The sequence below is a fragment of the Parasteatoda tepidariorum genome, chromosome 9 (assembly GCF_043381705.1).
Source record: "Parasteatoda tepidariorum isolate YZ-2023 chromosome 9, CAS_Ptep_4.0, whole genome shotgun sequence".
In the NCBI taxonomy this organism is placed as follows: Eukaryota; Metazoa; Arthropoda; class Arachnida; order Araneae; family Theridiidae; genus Parasteatoda; species Parasteatoda tepidariorum.
The window spans coordinates 11,385,560-11,411,469 of record NC_092212.1 but is presented as its reverse complement, the minus strand read 5'-3'; the positions used below and the strand labels follow the sequence as shown (position 1 = coordinate 11,411,469).

General features: G+C 29.1%; 1 protein-coding gene and 4 non-coding genes across 5 annotated transcripts in view; 4 read left to right on the top strand and 1 right to left on the bottom strand.

The window, feature by feature from the left end:
- LOC107436801 (actin remodeling regulator NHS) overlaps positions 1 to 25,910 on the bottom strand; it is a 108,382-nt gene that overhangs the window by 33,664 nt on the left and 48,808 nt on the right. The window lies entirely within an intron of this gene.
- Positions 13,776 to 13,848, top strand: TRNAV-AAC (transfer RNA valine (anticodon AAC)). Its single transcript has one exon. It is a non-coding gene; the product is annotated as a tRNA-Val (tRNA).
- Positions 21,626 to 21,698, top strand: TRNAF-GAA (transfer RNA phenylalanine (anticodon GAA)). The gene has a single exon. It is a non-coding gene; the product is annotated as a tRNA-Phe (tRNA).
- TRNAD-GUC (transfer RNA aspartic acid (anticodon GUC)) lies at positions 21,708 to 21,779 on the top strand. The gene has a single exon. It is a non-coding gene; the product is annotated as a tRNA-Asp (tRNA).
- Positions 22,677 to 22,749, top strand: TRNAV-AAC (transfer RNA valine (anticodon AAC)). The gene has a single exon. It is a non-coding gene; the product is annotated as a tRNA-Val (tRNA).

The following is a 25,910-nucleotide window of genomic DNA, read 5'->3' as shown; positions in this document are numbered from 1 at the left end:
TTTCTTTTTTTTTTTCTTCTTTTTTTTTATAATCTTCTCGACTTTGTGATCGAACAAAAAGAAACTGTAAAAAGAAAATATTCAATCGTTAAAAACGATTGAACATCATATTAATTTGTTTGAATAATCGATGAATCGTAGAATTTAATAGAGCCTTCATGCAGAATATTTAGAATTAAAACTAGTTCTTTTGCTTATATTTCTTCGAGAAAAACATAGCGACGCAGAAACACAAAAAGGTTAAACTATGTTTTGAGCTTTCTATTTTTCGAAAATTCATTTGTAAAAATATTAGATAACTGACGGTTGACTGAATGAATTGACGGACTACTGAATTTTTCAGAAGAATAGAATTAAAAAATACATTCGCCACTATGCTTGCTGCTGAATTTTTCAGAAGAATGGAATTAAAAACTGTTAGTATAGTTCATTCGTCACTATGCTTGCTACCGAATTTTTCAGAAGAATAGAATTAAAAACTTTTAGTATAGTACATTCGTCACTATGCTTGTTACCGAATTTTTCAGAAGGATAGGATTAAAATCTGTTAGTATAGTACATTCGTCACTGTGCCTGTTGTCTGAAATTGTATCGGAGTGCTTACATTTTAAAAACAAAGATAAATAACGACGTAATTTGACCACCAGTGTGTTTTTCATCGGGGACGTTATTATGAAAAATGAAAAAAAGCAAATGAAAACCTAAGCTCAAACTGTTTATCTAACTTTCTCTCGTAGCTAATGTGTTTAACGTTTCGGTTCAGTGAAAGATTCTCATTTCGAACAAACGGAAAAAGAAGAAAAAAACTGTAAAAGATAACTTATGCCAAGAAACGTGGTAGATGGAGGGATTCAATCTAATAGAGTTCTCAGAAAAAAAAAGGGTGTTCCCTTATTTTTGTTTATTCTGAAAACCTACGGCAAAACCTGCGAAGCGAAACCTGTCCTAATTAACCTTAAACGGGTTGGCGTGGCTTAAAAGGTAAAAATCAACATTATGATTCGGATTTAGTGTAAAAGGGGAGGGATAAATATTAATATCAAACATTAATCCTTCATTTTATCGTCTGATGCAAGATATATTGCTTTAACTGAAGATGTCATTGAAGTGATAAATTAGTTTAGATAATAAGTAGGTGATGCCAACGTAAAAATAATAATAATAATTTAATAAATTTTTAGCTGCGGGTGTCTTTTGCAACGGCTTCTATCTCTGTATCCGCCTGATATACTGAGCTGCTGATAAAACTGTCCTGATAACAATAATAAGATTTATGATTATTAATATTATTTACGTATTAATATTTGAATAAGTAAACATAGCTCCCGCTCCTTAAACAAGAAATGATACCCTAAAGTAAGATATAAGAAATAAAAATTATATAATACGACTATTTCGACATTTCCTGTTTTATAAACTATTCGATCGAATTCGTTCAATTATTTTTTGTCATTTAAAATATAGTTTGTTGTAAGAACCTTACAAATATTGTAATAACTTTAGTTATAAAAAAATTTTCCGACTAAGTCATAAAAAGTGGTTATTTATAACCAAAAATTATTTTTTTTATATGTAAAATTATCTTGACGAATAAATTTTAAAAATTGCGTGCAAAATTTTTTCGAATTGCTTAAAATTTTCCTGCGATGTGGTGTAATGCACGAAAAGTTAAAGGTGGACCTTTAACCACTTTGCTGGCTAAACTGTTGGAAAGATATTTTCTAGATTGTGGCTACACCCATATTTTCATGATCAAAATTCCAACTTTTTCGAAGAAAAAAAAGTAAGTTTAATTGGGTAATTAGAACTCGAAAAGAAGACGATCACTGATACTCAGACACGTGATCTATGACCTCAGCGGCAGCTGATCGTATATATAAAAAAGATGGAGCAATTATATAAAGCTGAGTCAAGGTTCTGTATATAGGTTAGAATATTAATTAGCATGAAGTTAATTAAATACAACGCAGTATGGCACGTCGAATTTTTTAAAATATAATTCTTTCTCGTCTGCGTCTTTTACTTAACTTAGATTTATAATTTGCTTATGTATTTTAATGTAACCGTGACATATTTTTGTCTTGTGTACCCTGGCAACTTCTATCTATAACTAATGCAAGTTTGTTCATGTTCTGCGTGGCTTCGTACCCGTCTTTGCGTTAAGTAAGAAGGATACATATAGTGAAAGAATTGAAATCCTTGTGAAATAAACCTTATGAAAGAATTTAGAATGTGTCACTTTAGAGAATTGATACTTGAAGGGCTTAGATTACTCGAAATATAATGGAAAGAACAGTTGCTAACTAAAACAAATGCCACGTTTCAACAACCTATGAGGTTCGTGACACTCACACTACATCAGTTGCAGGTATCCCATTATTCGGAGAAAAAACGGTTTTGTGTCAAATTACTTAACTTAATCAATAGTTAGCACTTATAAATAGCGTAGTTAAATCTCTCAACAAAAAATAAACACCTTTTAAGTACTTTTTCAGCACTATATACATCAACAAAATGCAAAATAATTTTCAAAGACTTTACATGATCAAGTTAAAATTACTAGTTTCTGACGAAGAACTCTTTTTTTGATTATATTAGCCATTGTAAAATGATCAAGAGATTTTTCGGTTCGATATCAGAGGGTGGAAAATGAAGTCAGAAATTGAGAATATCTTGCAAAATGCAGCTGAGTTGCAGACGAGAGTGCAATATTTTCACCGAACCCTGCTCAGTAGACGCACTTGCGGACTCGTAAGAATTTCATCAAACATGTAAAATGATTAGTGCTCACATGCGCTATGGACCGACATTACGCCGAAATAGATTTTGATGGAATGAATTGTGAAAACGTTGAATAGAGCAATGTGAAAAGTACGTTTTTGCATAATACGTGGCGAAAATCGAATACGGTAAAGAAAAAAGTCTCATTTTTCAAAAAGGGAAAATTGAGTACTTTTTAAAAACACCCAATGAAAAAAGCACCTTAAAAGACTTTTAAAAAACAAAAATCGAAAATTAGAACTTTTAAACACTTTTCAAAAACGCTACGCACCATGCATATATATATATTTTAAGTTATATAAATGTATAAAATGAATGCAATATGGTAATACTGATAAACTAGTAGTTTGAGTTCTTGAAATTTAAAATGATTCAACTAAAACGTAAACGAAATACATCATTCGTAGTTTTGGTTTTAAAATATTCCACGCAATTGTAAATCGTGTTAGACAAAAATGGTAATTTATTCGAAATAGAATTTATTACTCATTCCAGGTGACCCGAAGATCAGGACAGCTGGACAAAGAGCACGAAATAACTGTAGTGGAAAAAAGAATAAAAAAGAATGGGAAAAAAGCACGCATCGAATGTAAAATCGTTGTTTCGTCGTTATAAATCATACTTGCGTCGTCCGCTTCAGCATTCTAAGAAAAATTATGAGCCGCGTTTTGGTTTTCAAAGTCAATGCCGAGCCTTTATTCGCTCCAAAGAATGCCAAGTAAACAGCCAAAGGACTGATAGACTGAATATTTTAATAATATACATTTAAAGTGCATATCATAAAACGGAATAAGCGTATAGAATATTTATACATAATATTTTAGCAATATTATACGCATTCAAAATGCAAATCACTAAATGGATAATTCGAATGAAATCTTTATTCATAATAATAAACGCAGAATCAAGAAATGGTGATGAAGTTCTATGATAAAGATTTTAAAAATTATCTTATTATTTAATCCTTTCCCTCTCAAATATGCGGAAATACACCTTTATGAAGAAAATGGCGGAATATCTTCCACTGTTGCCAACTCGTTTCACGTTGGGAGAAATGTTGATTCTTAGTTAGATAAATTTGATATAAAGTTACTTTAAACTCTACGGCCAAGAAAAAAACATGTTTTAGCGATTCAGACATACATTGATGATGTCATTTTGTTCCAGATATCTCACGATGAGCCTTTAAATGTATGCTCATTTACAGAAAATTCTGCAAAATAGTAGTTTTTGATTCTTTTATCACATTATAAAATCTTTTTCAGATGTTGGAACAGTGAAAACGGAGTCGCTGACCTTCTAGTAAAGGTTACTTACGTCATTTAGTTTTTAAAAAAAAATCGAAAAAATCTGAAATAAAATTTTGATATTCAAATCTTTTTTTTCATACTTAAAAAAAAAAAAAAAAACGTACACTTTTTTTTCAAAGATATTTACGTTTATTTAAGTTTCGTCAAGGTAAAAAAGCCCTGTGATTATTTTTTAGCAGGCATATTTAATTTCGATGGATTGATTTATATTTGTTGAAATAGTATCCGAGTTACAGGCAGCTTATTTCGAGTTTTGACCAAATTAACAACTTTTTTTTGCAATGCCCATCCGTATTTAAATATTCGTATCAATAGGACAGATGTGTAGACCAATCTTTTAAGGGCACCATATTGATACGCAGAGATCATCCATGCCTCAGACTAGGGTTCGAACCTGATACCTACTAAACATGCTGTCTGAACAGTCACAGAAATTAATTACAAATTATAATATTTTATTGTTGTAAAAAGAATTATTCCACATTTAAAAAAAAATTGTGATCATCGTTAGCAAAATCGCGAGTGCAGAAGTATGATTTGAAATAAAAAATATTTTTTTTAACTTACATTAATAGTTTCTTTAGAATAAAAAAATATTGGAATCTCAAAAGAATTAATACATTTTTCTAGCGAGAAATTGTGGTCATCGTTCGCAATATCAAGAAAAAGACGGTCGATTTATAAAAAAAAAAATTGTGTGCTTTTTTTTGCCCTGCATTAATAGCTTCTTAAAAATAAAAAAAGCGGTCGTTTTCCCTCAAACGATTCTAATTTCAACTCATTAAGATAAAAGAAACCGAAAGAAAGAAAAAAAATTGTTTGATCTTTTTTAAACAAAAAAAGTAAAACATCGTCAGGTCACGACCGAAAGGGTGTTCGAAATTCAAGATGAGTCAACAGAAGAAGGTTCTTTCAGCCCACGTAAGGCCACATAGCCTTTTTGATAGCCTTTTAGAATATAAATTGTTGAAAATCAGACGAGAATTACAACCACTTACACCGGAACTGAATTATTCTTATTGTTAGGCTCTAAACAAAATGCTCCATAGTTATCATTATAAAATTCTATCTTACGCTCTTTGCTTGTTAAACTTGTAAGGAGAAAATTCTTTTGGATTGAGAAAAAAAAAATAAAATAGGAGAATAACTATGATTTGCATTAAAATGAAGTTAGTTTTTCATAGTAAAGGAAAACAGTGAAATTTTTAGCTCCAAAAATTTTGTAGATAAACATTTTAAGCAATATTTATTTACTAAAGCATCTTAGTGATATAATGCTATTTTTTCCTCATTAAGTTTTAATTTTAAATAGTTTAATAATAATTATTTTAATCGAAAAATACAAATGGGTTTGAAATTTTTTTTAAAAATTATGGTAGAAATTCTCCAGTTATAACCACTTCAGTCATATTCATTTTACATTCAGAGTAAAAATTTAAATTTGAAAAAATTAAGGTTTGTTACATGAAGTTCCTATGGTGCATTTAAACAAAATTCACAAAAAAATATATATATATAATCATAATGCTAAATAAATAATTTATGAAAAACTTAAAAATGTGCAAATTTAAGCAATTGTTACAGCTAAAACAAAATACTTCACAAAAAAAAAAAAAAAAATGAAAATAATGTCTCCGAAGAACAATACTTAAAAAAAAAATTTAAAAAAAATTATGTCATGATTGAAGATTTTAGTGGAGGAAGGCTACAAGTGACATTTTTGAAATTTCCCTGGAAAGATCTAATTTTATTCTTATTTAAATATACATTTATTCATTTTGAAAAATATTGTAATTTAGCCGATGCAGTGGATGAAGTGACACTCTACGAGAATTTTCGGTGAGAAAGAAGGTTCCAAGAGCAATCGGCAATAAACAGTCGACTAGCTAGTAATCTAAGGGCCTCTTATTTGACAACATAATAAATATCTTTATTTACAATTGTCTTCTTATTAGTATTACCTTTTAAGCTAATTTACCAGAATTCACAAGTACAACTTTCATCCATCAAGCTCTTTAATTTTAATAATTTTTAATTTGATATGTTCGAAACAGTTCAATTAATTTATTTCAAAAATAGATTATTTTCTTAATATATTATTTCCTGCCATCGAATGTATTTACGAATCTTTTATTTCTCCTACATACTGATAAAAAATTTATTCCCTTTTTCACAATCTACACGAAATATAAAATATCAGAAATGTATTTTGTCAATGTTTCAGAAATAGCTCTTTAAATTAAAATAATGTTAAAAGTAGAAGGGAAAAAAAATGTGGGTCGCCAAAAATTGTTCAGCAACTAAATTTACAAACACTATGGTTCAAATTATAAAACTTCTCTATAGAATAGTAATTGTATTGAATGATCCTTTCCCGGATGTTTTTATACAAGATATTTGAAATTTACGGCCGACAAAAATATTTTACGAGCTTTTTAGGAAAAGTAATCGAAGGAAACACTCTCACAGTTGGCGACCTTCAGATAACCCAGTTGAATGAAACCAATAAGTTGACTCCTATTCTAACTCCAACGCAATTTAGACAGGGCGATAACTTTTTAATTTGTAGCCCTCCAAACGCATATAATTGTCATTTAAATTTCTGTTATTTATTATAACAGCTGATAAAAAAAGTTACCCCACTCGCTTATCAGGCCGAAATTTTTCATTACCAACAGGTTTTAAGATTAGAAAAAATGTGTATAAAATTTATTTTGTACATTTCGAAGTAATAAATTATTAAATTTCAATCATTGCAAATATTAATAAATCATTTACTCTTTAATAAGTCGTTAAGTTCTTATTCGTCTCGCAAACGAAGGGCTATATTTTCTGTAAAGGGTTGTTTTAATTTAAGATTTTTCATCTTAATCAGGATCTACTAATATATATACTTATCAGTAGATGGTTAATAATTATAAGTACTATTATATCTACACCTCTCTGACGGTTGAGTTCGGCCGCAAGACTAGGAGCTTATTAAGGGTTAATAAAGAATAAACTAATTAATGAAAATAACTTGTTAATTTCATTCACTAGTGCTTTAATTGGAAATTCGGTTAACTGTAATGAATTTAACGATAAAGTAAATGTCAGCATGGTTAAGTACATAATTTTAATTAATCTCAATCAATCATGCTTATAATCTTAATCAGTAACTATAAATTTGTATTTATAAATAATTTATTCTATTCACAATATTCGAAGTGAAATAGCTTTCTCTTTCCTTCTTTAAATATTTGTAAAAAAAAGTCTGTAAATCATTATTACTTAAAAGCTAAGTCCAGAATTACGTGGTGCAGGAAAATAAGAGTTTAGTTGTTAGCTAAGTTTTTCTGGCCTTTCTTTATCGAATAATTCCATTATATTAATTAAAAGTATTGACGGTAACAAAATCAATTTCATATTAATGCGGAATTTCGCCCTAAATTCAAACTTAAACAAGATTTGTAGTTCGTCACTTACATAATAAATTTTGTATTGTAACCCTTTTGATTTTAGACCTTTTGATTTGAAAATTGAAATGTACACATAGCTGGTGTTGCCACTCAAGGGAGTATAATTAATTGCCAATAAAAATCATCAGACCCTCTCCACCTTGATCGTTTGAATGTTATACAATTGAACAGATGAGGTCGGCAACACAAAAGTATCGTCTGCGGATTTTCCCAACACAGCTGGCACGAGCCTTTTATACAAAAGGTATACGTTGCAAATAATAATAACTCTCCCTCTATTAGCATGGGTTGCAGATGTTCGTTAGGGTTGAAGTGAGAGGAGGTGGGGGAAGGAAATTACAAAATGATACAGATGGCAACATGCACAGGAAACTAAGAAGAAAAAGGAGAAAAAAAATTCTTTGCTAAATAATGTATTCAAAAATGAAAGAAGTGCGTGCGTGCAATTAAGAGGCAATTTATGCAAATACTGGAAAGTGATATTACTTAATTTTAGAGTAATTATTTATAATAATTTCTAAGTTAGAAATAATTAAGTTTGTGCTTTTTTGTAGAAAGGCCTCTACCCTCGTTGTCTTGAATTTTAGGCTTAACTTTTGATTTTTGTTTTCTTGACATTTTTTGTACTTAACCAACTTTTGATGATATAATATTATTCGAGAGTACAATACCTATTAAAGAAGATGAAAAATTCATTTTGCTATATGAGAAGAAATGGTACTTGATACTTTTTAGAACTTTTATGGAATTTTTCTCAAAATTAAAATTACACATTTAGCTTTTAGTCTTCTCAAAATTTAATTTTATTACAGTTGAAATTAGTAAAAATCAATTAGAATAGTGCATAAAAAAAAAAATTTTTTTTTAACGTGAGTTGTAGAAAAAACAAAGACATTTAGCAAATATTTAAATACAGTGAAACATATTATGCTTAACTACCGTTGAAAAACTGCAGATATCAGAATTATATTGGTATAATCTGTCGAAAAAAATTAATAAGGAATGCAAAATACCTAACGATTTGTATATCAAAATCTGATTGGGTGACGGCCTAGTATTTTACATTTATCGAAAGATACTACCAAGTCGAATAAATATCTACCCATCAGTTTATGTGTGGAAATTAAATAAAGAGAATTAAAAGCATGCTTTTAATTTTTTTAATCGTCTACCCCACCCTTCGACAATTGAGTTTGGCCGAGAGGTCTCTCTAGGTTGTTGTCCATATGCGAAAAAAATATATTAATAACACTCGAATTGAAAGAAGGAATTGATTCATCAGAATTGAAAGAATACCAATACGTCAAAAAAATAACGCATTTACTAAGTTACAATATTCCATTTAATGATCGTGAGAATAATTATTTGTAGGGGAAATAACAATTAGTAATACCAAAATATTTCGGAGCAAACGAAAAAATAAGAATTGAAAGAATACCTAAGAAGGGGAAAAAACAGTTTGATGACTATTGAAAGAATTGATTGAAAAGAATTGAAAAATAAGTAAGAAAAAAAAAGTATTTCGTACGTTGCAATTTTCCAAACAATGAACATATATATATATAAACAATCAGAATTATAAAAATATTACTGAGTAAATAAATCGATCTTAGATGAAAAAATAAGGATTTGATACTAATTGAAAGATTTAAATGAATTAATCGATAAAAATTGAAAGAATACCAATACGTGAAAAAATAACGTGTTTTGTATGTTGCAAATTTTCCAAACAATGAACGTGAATACATTTATTTGGAAGGAATATAGACAATTAGAGTTATAAATATATTACTGAGCAAATTAGCAAGAGTTAGACCATGTGTGGAAAAAAATAAGTATATGTTTTCACATTTCAAAGATGGCGAACATTGATTATTTAAGAAGGAAGCAAAGCTATATAAAGAAATATTTAATATCAATTCACAAACGAAAGCTGTTAAATCGTTAATAACTATTTGAGAGCAACAGGAAGGAAGAAAGGGATGAAGGGGAAGGGGCAGAGGGAATAAAATGAGTTATTTATTCCATAGAATAGAAGAAAGAAGGCGCTGTCCGAGCTTCCTTTTAAATGAAGTCTGACACCCAATTACCTGAGTTGAATGACTAATGAAGGTGGAAGTAAATTAAAAAAAGGAAGTTCGACAACTGGAATGGGCAAACTGATGAAATGCTTTCTGAGCTTTGACTATTCAGTGCTACCTGTTTCGGCACAAAAGACTTGTTAACAATATTTTTTTTTTTTTTTATACTGAGATTTCTTATCAGTTACTATACGCTTCAAAGCTTACGCGTGTCAGTTGAATTGGTATTTGAAGGGATAATTTCTGAAACACGTGAAGGCTCTTTTTCGAAGCTCTGTCGCCAAGAAAAATAAAATAAGCCTTAGTTTAAGTGCCTTACACTTTAAGCAATGTGACGATTTTAAACTATTTATATAATCTTGCATGAAGAATTATTTGGGCAGACAAATAATTTAAATATTTTAAAAATTATTAAACATTTTTAAAATCGCAAATTTGGCGACAATTTTCAACATAGGCGAAAATCATCAAAATTGCCGCCTTATTCTCAGTTTTTGCAAAATTTTATGAGTCTAAATAATGCAGCGTTAGAATGGGTTTTTAAGAATTAAAAATATTAAACCGTAAACGCTTTTCATTTTCACAAAACTGTGACTTTTTTTCATATTGACTTTTTTCGTCATTTTTAAAATAAGCGTAAATTTCGCTGGCTTTTGATAGGCTAAACTTTACCTAAAAGTCATGAGTTGGCAAACTCACAGCAGTTATAAAACTAGCGTATTATTTGCAAACAAACATCATTTCATTGTATGAAGGAGCCTTCGAACAAAAGCCTTAAGTAATTTTTTCTCTTTTTAGAAAATTAAAATTCTTCATTAAAAGCATTTAGTAGCAATTGTTTCAATTGCGCCACTTACAATTTTTTAATAAATTCGTAATTATCCGCTGTAAGAGGAAACTGGTTGCCGAACAATTTCTTATGTAGTTTATTTGTGGGCGGGGTAATAAAAGTTTAATTTATTAAATTCTCCACAACTTAGTTTAAAATAATTGTGTAGTTACGCTTTGAACTAAGATTGATTAGATATTTACAGTCATAATTCCAGTCGCCCAAGGCTACTAACACCTATGAAGAAGTGAGGTGTCCGCTTCGAGGACTGATACTTGGAATCCAATTCAAAGTCAAGGAAAACATCAGTTAAATATGTTAGAATTAATGTGAAAGCAAAAATAATTCTAATTTGAATTAGCTAGGCTAATTTGTATCTGCTATGCTAACATTTAAGCTACGGCTTGAATGTTTTTTTTTTCCTTCCATCCTGAATCTGATTTTGTACGAATGCATTTCTACATTCTTATCGAATGTATTTGTACGTCAGTCACAAAGAGGTTGAAATGTAACCTGTTATATGATCAATATTAGTTTAACAGGGTAGCCAATTTCCAGAGAAATTTAAAAACTGGGAGAAAAAAAAATCGAAGGAACAAAATAATTTAATCTACTAAAAATATTTATAAATTAAATATCTGATCAAGCAACTGGCCAATTTTATTCTTAAAATTGACGCGAAGTTGAAATCCGAAAAATGTACGATAACATTATATAGCAGTTGCCACCACATTTTAAATTCCTCCAGACTATGGCCATTTTGGTATATTAAAACATTTCTAAAGTAGTTTTTTTTTAAAAAAAATTATCAATGCAGAAGAAATAAAAATGTTTTTCATCAGCAAAAGTATTTTATTTTATAAACGCCGCTGACACTGATATAACAGCAAATCCATTATGCTGGTGAAAAAACAAAAAAAAAAAAAAAAAAAAAAAAATAAAAAAAACTAGTATCCAATAAAAAACGCTTTCACCCAAATAAAGATTTTATAAACGACATCAAATAGGTTTATTTCCTGCTGACATAACAAATTACATCAATACGAAAACAAAAAATGAATTGAAACCATTGTTTATTTGAAGAGCAAGAGAAATCAGGTACTTTCTCTAGTTTTATAACAATGCCCTATTTAGTAGTTATGTTCAGCACTTTCAATTCAATTCCTGTAGCTCTTCAAAGTTTTCCCTATTCACGTCAGAAAAAGAAAGGGAATTTAATTTTAAATCGCCAACTTAATTTTTACTGTTTAATACAAAATCTCGGTTCTTGTTCGCAATTAGTATTATTGGCAATAAACAATCCATTTTTTTTTTTCTTTTCAATAAACGGATCAAATCATTGTTATAAAACTAGTACTTTATAATATACTTAGGAATTGGTGTTTCGATATAATTCGTAGTAAATTTGTTATAATTAATTGTAATTCGGTGTAATTCGTAACATTAAAGACACTGAACGAAATTAAAAAATATACAGCTGCTAAATGATAATACGTTTTCTAATGTCTTCTATATTTCGATTCTTGTTCGCAATTAGTAGTATTAGCAATAAACAATATATTTTGTTTTCTCTTTTCAAAAAACGGATTAAAGTATTGTTATAAAAAAATAAAACTAGTAATTTATAACGATGTGTTTGGGAATCGGATATTTGGCGTAATTCGTAGTAGCAATTCGGCACATTTGTTGGATTCATTTTGAACTATTGGGGCAGTAATTTTTGCACAATAGTTGAAATTGTTTGAATTTATAAAGATGGGCTTAGAAAAAGATTATGGTATAATTCGTAGCAGCAATTTGACATATTTGTTGGATTCGTTTTAAACTATTGAAGCAGCAATTTTGCGTATTTATTAGAGTCGTTTTACACAATTAGAGCAGTAATTTTGCGCATTTGGTACAATCATTTTACATTATTGGAACAATAATTATGCACATTTGTTCAAATGGCTTAACACTATTGGGGCAGCAATTGTGCACATTTGTTGCAATTGCTTAATATTTTTAGAGCAGCAATTTCACACATTTGTTGAAATTGTTTCACATTATTGGAGCAGTAATTTTGCAAATTTCTGGGAATCGTTTTACACCGGCATAGAGGCTATTTTGCACATTTGGTGCAATCGTTTCACACAATGAAGCAGCAATTTTGCACATTTAGTGTAATCGTTTAAAGTGCAATTGGAGCAGCAGCTTTGCACATTTGGTGCAGTCGTTTTATATTATTGGAGCTGCAATTTTCCCTTTTATTGAAATCATTTTTCACTATTGACGCAGCGATTTGACGCAATCGTATTACAATGTTGGAGTAGCAATTTCGCACATTTGGTACGATCGCTTAAGACTGTTGGCTCACCAATTTTACGCATTAAAAAGATTCATATTGTGGGATCTGCAATTTTGTACATTTGTTGAATGAGTTTTACACTATTGCAGCAGAAATTTCGCACATTTAATGTAATTGTTTCACATTATTGGAGCAGCAATTTTACATATTTATTTTCCTTCATTAGCACCGCTTGGCGCAATAATTTTATTCCACCTCAAATTATAAATAACGATGCAATTTCTATTATGCACTAGAGATTCGCTAATTGGAAAAAAGTGGAGCTGACTCTAAATCACCCACTTAAATCTAATAGTTGAATCAAAATAAACTGTAATGACTCTGAACCAAATTAAACACTGTTTTACTTTTAAAAGGGGAGAGAACGTTTTACAATAGCTTCTTTCATACCTTGTTCCTTGTTTACAAATATTTAGCTTTTTCCTTATAAATAAACTGGTTAATTGACCGCGACGAAGAAAAGAAACGAAAGAAAAATAATTTTAATAGGAAGAGCAATAATTTTTCTCTAACTCAAAACTCGAAATATAATTTGAAATTATACTTTTTAGATGAAGCATAAATAAATTGACAGTGATGTAAACGTAACTAAAGTTTTCAAATTCCAACCTTTGAACCAATTATCATTTTTTTTTTTTTTTTACTATAATTTTGCCTATTTTATCTCAGATTCAAAGCACTTTAGGTGGATATGGATAATTTGGAATAAATATACAAACTAGAAATTAATAACATACATGATAACAGAAATTACAAGACTTTCAATGTATATATAGTTTATGAAAAAAATAATAATAAAGAAAAGTAAAACATTGCTTTTACAACAATAGATATCATAGAGCAATACATTAGCAATAATTATTAACATTTACTATGTTTAATAAATAAGAATACTCATTCAATAACAAAAAATTTAAAAAAAGTTTTATTTTTGATTTTAACGACAGTAAATTAAAACTCCGACAGCAGGTACCTATGGTGTAGTGGTTATCACATCCGCCTAACACGCGGAAGGTCCCAGGTTCGAAACCTGGTAGGTACATGATGGATTATTTTTATTTCATTCTTTTTCCGAAAAGAAATTATTAAATTTCATTTTTCCTAAAACATTTATACACTTTAGTAAGATATACTTATTTTTTTTATCTCTTTTAACTTTATGGTGTACAAATTAGCTAATTAGGTAAAATACTATTTTGCAAATTTTCGAAAGACAGTCGTAATTTTTTTGTGACTTTCTAAATAATATATTGGACAATTTAATTAGTTATTGATATTATATAAATACATATTTTCGAAAAACGTTCATTATTTAGACAATTATCTACTTTATTATGCACATTTCAATAGTCAATTAAAATTTTAGTGATTCTCTCAAACTTTAAGTGAATATCTTAACTAATTAGTAAAAGTTTTATGATACACATTTTCGAAAGGCAGTCATAATTTTTTTGTGTTTCTCTAAATCTTACAGTGGAGAAAATCATTTAATTATTAATACTAAAATGCAAGTTTTGAAAGACGAACCAAAATTTTTATCTCTTTTTAAAACTTTTAGTATAGACAAATTTATTCGAAAAACATGCTTAATACTTTATTTCTTTAAAAAATTTAAGTGAAAAAATTTACAAATTCGTAAAAATGCTATTATAAAATTTTTTGAAAGAAGTATATAAGTTTTTGTGTCTCTAAAGTACTTAGTGAACACAAATTTACTATTTCATATAAATTATATATACATTTTCCAAAGACGTGCATAATTTTTGTATTTTTTAAGCTAAGTGGACAAATTTTCTAATTGGGAAAAATAATATTATATGCATTTTTTAAAGACATATATAATTTATTGTGTCTCTAAGTTTATAGTGGACAAATTTACAATTTCGTATAAATTTGGTTTTATGCATTTTCCAAAGACATACATAATTTTTGTCTTTTTTAAGCTCAACTTGGACACTTTTGCTAATCTCTAAAAATACTATTATACACATTTTTAAAGTTTTTTTTGTCTCTCTTTAGTTCATAGAGGCTCAATGTACGATGACACACTTTCCTTCAAGTGACGCATTGTACAAATTAACTAATTAGTAAAATTACTATAATAAGAAATGTGTATGGTTTAATTACTACATTAAAGATATAGGGTTTAATTTATTTTATTTCCTCGTGACTGAAAAAAGGCTGTACAAATCAAAAACTTTTGTTACTTTCTCTTTAGATATAAATATTTAATGATAAAATACAAACTCAATAGCGTACCATTTTAGTTAAGGTACGTACATCAGTAAGTAAGAAAACTTCATAAGTGTTCTTGTTATTGAGAATTTAGTGATGGTGATTCATACCTTATTCAGAAAAAAAAAAGCAAACGATTCTTTGCCACCATTAAAATAATTAAAATGTTCTTAATGAGTGGATGAGATGAACTCATCAAGAAGAACGTCCAAGTATTTTGGAAAACGATTCTTCGAATCGGAAGAGATTCGCTTTTCAGATTATGCAGAAACAAAACAATGACCGCTCATTGTTGTATCATTCTTGAGATTCTCCATTGTTCTGAAATTTCACTTTACCCTAAGTGTGGGTAATTATTTTTCATAAATGAATTGTTATCCCTCATGTTCCATAATGGTATCTGAGAGATATTTAATATTTTTATTTCGCAGTTTCCTGTTCTTATAATGTTCTGTTTTCAGTTTTATTTATTTATTACGCGAATTGTTTCACATTCGAGTTGTCGAACAATAGAATTACATGAATAAACAATATAAATCTTTCATATCTTAGAATAATATGTCAATAAGATTTAAATTATGAATAATACGCATATTATGCCATTAGCAGAAAAAACTTGTTTCTATGATATCGAAATGGCATTAACAAAGTATTATGCAATCGAAAAATAATAAACGAAAAATGGGAAGGTTCTAGTATCGTTAGTAAAATTTGGCTAAAATCGGACAGTCGCACGAAAGGAAATTAAAGAAAAAAGTACTTATCGGTAATGTTTTAAGAGGAATTGGGGATTGCTTTTCCGAGTATTCGCTAACATGACTATGACCTATAAATATGAAATTTAATATCGTAGTCAAAACATTATCGTAATCGATATATTATTAAAACATAACGATATTTAACAACATATTGCGATATTTTTTCATTTTAACTAATTTAAATATTTTCTTACATTAGTTATTGTATTTCCGTTATTTAAATAAAATTTATCAGTACTCGCAATGATACAGTATTCAATAATTAATGTAATATGAATAATCACGATAATAACTTTTGAATACGATATTTTATCGATAATAACCCCGATATCATTCTGTTCGATAATTACAGTTATTAATAATGATCACGATATTATTGTATTCGATAATTATAGTACTTAAAAATGTTGAAATGTAAATATTTTCTTAATCAATATTTATTGTTTTCGTTAATGATCGCGATATTGTCGTCGTGTGGGGTGTGGGTGACCTGTGTAAAATAGAATTAGGCGTTCTTCCCTATTTGGTTTAATGGTCCTTCCGATGAATGGAACACAAAAAAATCATTTAAGTGAACCAATTTGAAGTGTAAAATAGGTTTCAGTAAAAAAATATTACTTTCCCTGTAAAAAAATATTACTTTCGGTGCAATATCACTATTATAGAGTAAATAATCACAAATTGTTGCAGGGTAATAGTGTTTAGGTCATATGATATTTAAATACTCAATTTATTTAATATCGAAAATAGAATTTCAGTACTTTTCTATACTGAGACATTGGTAGTTACCATTTGGACAAATATGGAATTTGAAAAGAGGCATACGTGATTAGGTCCAACCATGTGATTTAAATCACATGATTGGGCCTAAACACGCTGTTCTGCTCGTTGGATTAACGATACAGCAATTAGGCTCTGTTTGCTATAACGCTGAATCTTTTGAGTCAGATTTAATGAAAACCTGTAAACGACATCACAAGTGTGTGTCGAATCTGATTGGCTTTTGAATCGTGGCATAAACGACGATGACGTTGCTTGCAGTTAAAATTTCTTTAGTCTTCTAAATTGTCAAAAACTTCAGACAGAAGAGTTTGAGAAACTCTCGTATCATGAAGAGTACGTTTGAGAAGAGTGGAAGAAAAATTGTAGGAAATGTGAAAAAGTTTCTTCAAAATGCCCTTCAGAATAAAATTAGTTTCCAAAACTTTTTCATTCTATTTTATACAAAATGCTGACCAAGACGGGAGGAAAAAAAAGGAAAAAAAAACTACTTGCAGACGACCTTTTATACGCAAATCATCATATCTTAACTTCTACTTCCATCACGCAATTTTCCTGGCAAAATGAATATGTGAATCAGAACAAAGATTTTTATAGTTTTGATGGGAATATATTTAGAAAATGAAATTGCATTTCCTATCTCTGTGTGGTCACTTGTTCCGGGTCGGCACACACAACCTGAGAAAACACAACTTCAGAGAATTGAAAGGAACTGAAGTTCCAAGACCTCATAAATATGTTTACATTTCTCTTCGTTCTTTGAATACATTTAGTTATTTCATGAATAAGACGATAAAACGATGTACTTTTACTTTATAAATTAATTCATTAAAAAGAATTTAAATAAGTTATTTCCTTAAATAGTATAATTAATTCAGATTTTAAAAGTTTGTATTCAATTTTTATATTGAAGTTTTGTAATTTTTACTGTTGCAATGATTCAATAAATATTTATAAATGCAAAAAAAATAATAATAATGAAGGAATAAATGAAAATAAACAAACTAACAAACGACTTGAAAGAAAAAATTACAATTGATAAAATTTCCAATTTGAAATTTAATTTGGCGGAAAAAAAAAACTGGAAAAAGTTTAGAAGTATCAGAGGTCAACAGTTTTTACCATAGAAAGAAAATATAAACTGTTCCTTAATAAATTTCTTCTCAATTTTGCTTTAGATGAATTAAATCGTTAAGTTTGTTGAATGTGAAGTAACGTCTTTCATTTGAATTCCATTTTAAACTTGCTACAGTAAGATTTAAAGTTAGAGCAAAAAACAAGCTGTTACACACTCTTATAAGCTTTGAGGCTCTCGTGTTTTATATTTATTTATTTCATAATATATTGATTAACCCTTTCCGCGAGCGCTGCGAATTCGGACTCAAAAGTTTAGACAGGCAGCACATTTGCGGTTGTAAATAGTAAATTTTAAGCAAAGAGGCATACTTGAACTCTGTGTTGTTTAGAATTATTATTTGTTTTTTTTAAACGATGTTTAGAAGCAAGTAGTTATACATTTTGAATGGTTTACAATATTTTTGGACAAAGGGTTGCTAGACTGGACACATTGCACCAGGAGGGGTTGATGCTGGAGAGGGTTAGAACTCGAAATTGTCAAATACTTGCTTACGTTAGCGCTGTTTTTCGAAGCTCTTGAAACCAAGGGGAAAAGTGCCTTACACTTGAAGCAATGCAATGATTTTAAACTATATATACATATAATCTTGTCGGGGAGAACTATCTGGGCTATAGAACAGACACAATAACTTGAATATTTTAAAAGTCATTGAACTTTTTCAAAAATAGCCAATTTTGAGACATTTTTTCTCGTAGATGAAACTTATCAAAATCTCTGCCATATTCTCAATTTTTATACCCAGGTAATGCAGCTTTGGAGTAAGTTTTTAATTTTTAAAATATTAGATCTCAAACGTTTTTCATTTCCACAAAACTGTGCTTTTTCCCATATTGACGCTTGCGCCATTTTCAAAATAAGCGTAGACAGTGCAGGCTTTAGATAGGCTAAACTTGACCTGACAGTCATACGTAACAGTTGCAAACTCATAGCATTTATAAAAATATATTATTCGCAAAATAGCATCATTTCATATTGTGACGGAGCCTTAGAAAAACAGATTTAGTATTTGGATGGCATCCTTAGTTACTACTGATAAGTTAACTATTTGGTACCGTTCAAATATAACGCAAGCACGTTTTGGTAATTTTGAACCGCTTTGTTAGCATTACCGGAATGATTAAGGAAGCATACCAATTGATTTTCTGCCCAGCAAGAAATTGAAGTCAAGAATAAAAATTTTTTTTAGACCATCACTTATGATAACACACCGATATATCCAGGTTTAAGGGCCGAAACCGCTACATACACGCTACACAACCTTTAATTGAACGTAGTGAACGCTGAATCAGGAAGAAGCCTTTACAAAATCATTGATATTGACTTAAAATAAAACACTGCAACAATCTGCATATGGAACTCTACCAGTTTCATTCGAAATTAGTGGCATAAAAGCAGCTGACATACTAACATATTGTCAAAGAAACTTGAATTATCCACAACGTATTCAAATTTACAACTTATCAAATATCCTTGGTAAAACGATGCAGACTTTTATATCTTTTTTTTTGACTTATTATTTTTGAGTTCTTGGAACGTGTCCATTTTTACTCTCAAAAATTTACTCAGTGGTAACTCAAATATTCTAAATATTCTTTTTAGAAACGAGAAATTCGTGTCCATTTCAATATAATATTAATAGAAACTTATTTAATTTCCATCTGATATATCAAAACGATTTTTTAGTTAGCTAAAATGGCAACAAACACCTTTAGTTTAACCCATCAACGATAAATATTTTATTCATTTACATGTACTTTGGTTTAAAAATATAATAACGAGGAGATTTTAGGAACAAATTTAGATCTGAGATTTTTTCTTTCGTTCCAGAATTTTCTCTTCGAAATATTTTTTCATAAATTAGTTGGATGTAACAGTCGATGAGCAAATAAGTGCTGTAAATAAACTTTATTTTTCCAAATAAGTAATAAGTTTTACTTATTGCAATTCAACTTTTTAATTGGAATTAAGATATACATTTGAATTCTTTTAATAATTCTTCCTGAAAATCGTCTGCGTTTATTGAATCACGATTTCTCCGATTCCATAGAATTTGCTAACAGTCAATATCCTCTCTTTCCACAAAACGATTTTAATGAACACTTTTAATAAAGTTATAACTTTCAGAAATAAGTACTTTCACTTTTCAAAAGGTCTCATGAAAATTCATCTTTACCAGGAACTCGAAACGGGTGTGAATTCCACCAAATCGAATATCATAAAATTTTTTATCGTCTGCAAGGCATTCAATTGCATCACTGAAATAACTTTGCAAACGATAAAAAAGAGAGTACCAATTCTATTATTCAACTTCCAGACTAAACAAACGAAAGAGGGAAAAAAAAGAAGCCATAAATTCGATCGAGCCGATTCTTTCCTGCAGAGAGCGCCGCAGTCGGGATTCGTAAAGCATGTTTTTGATGCCAGATTCGTGACAGGGCATATTACGTGGGTTTATTTATGTTATTCTTCACAAACGCTTCAATTGTAGCTAAAACTTTCATGATCTGAGAGCGTTATTTGATATTTCTGGGTGGCATGTTGTCAATGTGAATGTGACTTAGAATAATATGCAATCACAAAATCTTAAGTAGGGTTGCCAATATCTCCGGCTCTATAAAACGAAAGTTTTATTTAAGTATTTTTAAGAATTTACGAAATTCTTTAACATTTTTAAGTAGGTTTAAGTATTTCTCAGCATTGTTAAGTTTTGCGTGAGGCTAAAGTTGCTTAAACAGCTGCTGAGAGACAAATGCAAGCCTCGAAAGATTTGGTGGAGTCATCCCTTTATGTGTAGTTTAAAAGAATTAAACACTCTATTTTTTTTTTTTTTTTTAAAGGAAAAAAATATTATATTGGGTGCTAATTAAAGTTCGTATCCACTTACTTAAAGTTCAAATAACTGCAGTTATAATTATTAAAATGTTGTTTAAGTAAAGTAAACTGTTTAAGTCAAAAACATCTTTAATTTCCAAAAGAAAAAAAACGTTTATGCTAACGATAACACATAAATCACGCAACGTGCTATAATTCATATTCTAATTAACATCTTACCTTATTTCGTACCATTTTCGGTCGTTGGGCTACCGAAGCAGAGGTGCCATCCCCTCTGCAGAGGATCAAAATTGTGATGGCATGTCTTCGAATCATCCTCAGGGATGTTTCCCAGACCGTCGCCAATAGCCCATTGTGCAGCTCTAGTGCGACGTAAATCAACAACAACAACAATCGTACCATTTTTGACACAGAAACTAATTTCACAATATCCCATTAGGTGGCGCCATATGTATAAGCTCGTTAGGCATAGAGAGTGGATGTGGATTTTTGTGACACCCTGTATAGTAAAATAATACCTGCACACCCTGATTGCTTATTATTAATTTATTATATTGATATTCATAGTATTAATATCATAGTATCATAATATTCATAGTATCATATTCATTCAGTATTAATATTCATAGTAAGCAAACTTTTTATTCTTCGATAAAACAACACAATGAAATGAAATAAAATAGTTAAAGGCAAATGCACAACCTACTCAAGTCTCTCCAAAATTTAACCAATTAACCTCTAACAACCTGAACTATTTTTTAAATAATATACATATTTAAATTTCTTTTTAGCACTCATTTTTGAAATTGCGTGAAGTAAAAAATTTACTAATTTAATACTAATATCATTTATTTTCGCATACTAAATTTAAACTTAAGTGATAAAAATTTCTAATTAAGAAATTTTATACATACCTACAACAACTTTTCTTTTTTTATTACGTACCTGCATAATATCTGTACTCTTAATTTTTAATCTGATTTGTATTCTATTTATTTCTCTGAATATACTCCCCAAAACCGATAATCCAAACTTAATAAGTCAATGAACTGATATTTTTATCAATCTGCATGTGTGCCGAAATAGCTCAGTTGGGAGAGCGTTAGACTGAAGATCTAAAGGTCCCTGGTTCGATCCCGGGTTTCGGCAATTGATGTATCCTCGGTAGTATAGTGGTCAGTATCCCCGCCTGTCACGCGGGAGACCGGGGTTCGATTCCCCGCCGGGGAGAGTTTTTTTTTACTCTAAAAGTTATATATTTTTTATAGAAAGTAATTTTCATTTAATCTAGCGAAAACAAATATATTTGTTACATATTTATTGTATAAATATTTATTGTATAAATATACTTATGATATAAATTCATAAACTGATATAAATATACCGTTAGAAAAATATACTAAACTTTTCTTATCAACGTTGTTAATAGGAGAGAACCACGTAGAAAAATGATGAAATCTTGAAATCAAGGAATCTGCTATAATAGTCTTCTTTTATAATTTATAAAAATATAAATTTTTTCAGATATTTAATAAATTATAGATATTAGTTTAGTATTATATTGCTAAAAATCTGATTTTCTTATAAATTTCTAAAATGGGGTGGGTATGCTAAAGCAGATTAGAATTTCTTCCGCAGCACCATATAACTAGATATTTTTATTATCTATTAAAACAAATTGAGTTTCAAAAAATTTTTTCGAATCTTTACTCTCCTGTTTAACTCATATGATAAATATAAATAATAATAAATATAAATAATAATAACTATAAAATGTAACAAAAAGTATTCAGGAATTGTCATAAATTTTGAAGAAATTTCATTCCAACAATAAATAAATTAATAATTACTTTAAAAATGATATGTTTTATTTTTAGAATGATAAAAAAAATATATATATATTTCTGGACTTTTTCGATAAACTGATTTTTTTCTTCTTCAAAATAAATAAAATATATAAGGTTGAAGTTGATGTTTACTTTAAAAAGAGTAATAAATAAACGTTGCTTCATTGAAAAGTATACGAATAATTAAATAAATGGGTATACTGAACAAAAACACAGATGAAATCTTATGAACTAAATTTTTAAATTTTGCTTTTGCTTTCCATAAACACGCACGCCATGTGTACCTATGGTGTAGTGGTTATCACATCCGCCTAACACGCGGAAGGTCCCAGGTTCGAGACCTGGTAGGTACAAAGACTCTTTATTTTTAAGACTATTTTATCCCATTTAATAACTGCAAACTAATACGGTAATTGAGAAAATATTCTCTTACTGCTTAAAATATTTATGTATTAGAATAAAAATTACAATTTTTTAATTACCTCCGCTTACACGCGATCACATATTTCAAATAAATTAGAGCTTGCTTGGATTAATTTAAATACCATTTTAGAGATCTCGTAAGGCAAAAGGTTAAAGAAAGATTATTTTTTTCCAACATGAGTAATCAATTATCAGTTAAGCAGTAATGCTTTAAATGATGGCGAAGTACTTATTACTTCTTCGTGTTTATTACTATTTCGTAGTTACTACCACTAATTCGTTATTTTAGTTTAAATAAGTAGAATCTTTCCCTTCGCACGTTCAAGTTGGCATACTATTCAAAGAAGTCTCTCGGTATAAACCAAAATTTCGGCAGAAAATTCATTTTTTAAACTCAAAAAATTTAATGGAAAAATCACGAAGTTTGCTGCCACTGTTGTTAACGCGAAAATAATATCTCCTGAAAATATGGAAAGATCAGCAGCCATTGTAGCTAAATTTTGAAAAATATACATACTTTGAAGTATTTATATCTGCTAAAAAGTATTTTTATTTCATTTATCGTGGTGTGAAAAGTTCAAAACTGATTTTATGAAAATAATCGGAAGTTAATTTCATGAAATTTTGAGCACTTCTGAAATAAGTTCGTTACCACTCATTAATTTTTTCAGGTTGTGGGTACCCTGTATTTGGTGAGGTATCCTAATGGGTAACTTTGGTATGGTGGGGATAAATGTTAATACAATGACATAGAAACGACTGCCATTATTGATGACATATAAGGGTGCCCACCTTTAGGAAAGAGGTTACAAAGATTTTATGAAGGAGGTTATCGTAAATTAAATTGGCTTAAATTTCACGTCAATTTAAGGAATTCATTTGTTACGCAGATATTTAAATAACAAATATTTTTGGACGATGGTAGTTAGTCAAAATGTTTTGTTTCTTAGATCTTTTTCTACTAATAATTAAATTTTTTTGGAAAAGTGCTACCCTGCATTCTGAGAACAATCAGCAATTAAAACACACAATTTTTTAAGTCTGACACATTAGAATCAGAGTAGCTAATCCTGAGGATTATTTTCTCCTTTATCTTCGTATAAGAACGAAGTCTAAAATATAAGTAAATAACATAACAGTATTATTATATATATAATTAGTGATTTTAAATATTTACTTAAATTTAAATAAAAAAAAAGTGGTAGTGTTGCACACAGTTTGTTTGTTTTAGAATAGTTTAAATATTATGGAATTATAGACCCTTAGGAAAATATATTTCCTGTCATCAGCACATTCCGTTGTCATGAAGGAATAGAAAATTACAATAAGACGCTTTTAATGCAAAGGAGAAAAACAAAAAACTGGACTTTAATTAGATTTAAAATAGCAATACAATAAACTAAAAGTCATGAACTTCATGAATGAAAATTCCGGAATAGTATTGTCTGCTCGTTCATGAAAGAGAATGTCAATTAGATGTGATCTGAAAAGAGCAGAGCCACACAGGATGGATATTAATTGTCTTTTATTCAGAACATATATCATTCAAACCTCGTATTGAAAGATAAAAAAGATCGTCAACCTGATAGCCTTGGAAATTCACCATAACTGTATTCAAAAGTTGACAGTGGTTATCATAAAAGCAGACGATGTTTTTGAAAATAAAAGCTAAACGGAATAGAAGTAGACACTAAAATCGTCCAATCAGTTATTTCAGTTAAAACCTTTACGAACCAGGATTCTTATTGTGCTATCGAAAAGTATCAAATCATCCAAAGTTTGCTAAGTAGAAAAAGAATCAAGAGAACAAAGGTTAAAAATTTAATTTAAAATCCAAGATGGATAACAAAATCTCAAACTTGAATATGTTTGACAGATCGGCACTTGGAGGAAGGACCATTATTTTTTTTAGATCCATTTTAATGAAGGATAGTTCATCTTTTCCAAATTCCCCGCTTTTTTTTTTTTTTTTTGAAAGATATTTGTGTTAGGATGTAATAATCTTCAAAATTTTTTAAGGACGAAAAAAGAAATAAAAAATCAGGAAACAAAGGAATTACAAATTTATTAAAAAAAAAAAAAAAAACACAATGGTAATGTTCAATAAGCAACTGTTTATCTTTGACAAACGATTCCCAATATATTCGCGACATTGCAATTTAAATGTGAAGAAATCAAATGTTGCCATGCGTTTTTTTCGATTCAGTGGTAAAAATTGTATGCATTTTGCTTCGAAATAGCTAAAACTTTCCTGGTTTCATCAAAATTTTAAATTTGATTACTTTGGATACAAATATAAATATTCTGGTAGTTACGAATATAGTAAAATACAATTTTCATATTAATGCAACTACCACATTTTTTACATTTTTCAGGTACATTCAAACCTTGTATTAATTAAGCACTTATTAAGTAAAATGCCGTCGATCTACTGCTCATTGTTTTGGAAAAAAATGAGTTCGGTCCTTAACACGTTCAATGCCTGGGGGGTGACCGGCGAAGCCAAGATTATTAGAGACATATAATTCGAGTCAATTTTTAATAATTTTGAATTATTATCGTTACTAAAATGGTTTGAAGAAATCAATGCAATGTATTACGCACAAAAATCGTTATATTTATATACACACAGAGATGCCAACTTGCTCCATACAACGAATAAATATTTTCAAGTGGTAGCTTATTAATTGTGATTCTTGGTTTAATAAAATCAATTTAGTAGGATTTTTATCCACCACTATTTCTATACAATTCGTAAGTTTATGTAATTCACCACTTTTTTTTAAATATGCTATGGTAAACCTTTAAAAAAAATATCAAAATAAGTCTAATATTTGCAAATTTAGTTTGTAGTTATTTACAGTTTGGACAGACGGGCAAGCCATGTAAAATTAACGTGGCATTTAACGCGTTAAAGGTTAGGTTTGCTGCCGACTTTGTGGTCAATCATACTTGTTTAATATAAATTTAAGGTACAAATTAAAGAACACTCGAACTTACACAATAATTACAATCGCATTCAAACTATACAGCGTGTAAAACATCTTTATTTCTTGTCCAAACAAGTCCTAAACCGTTTTGCAGGTCTCAG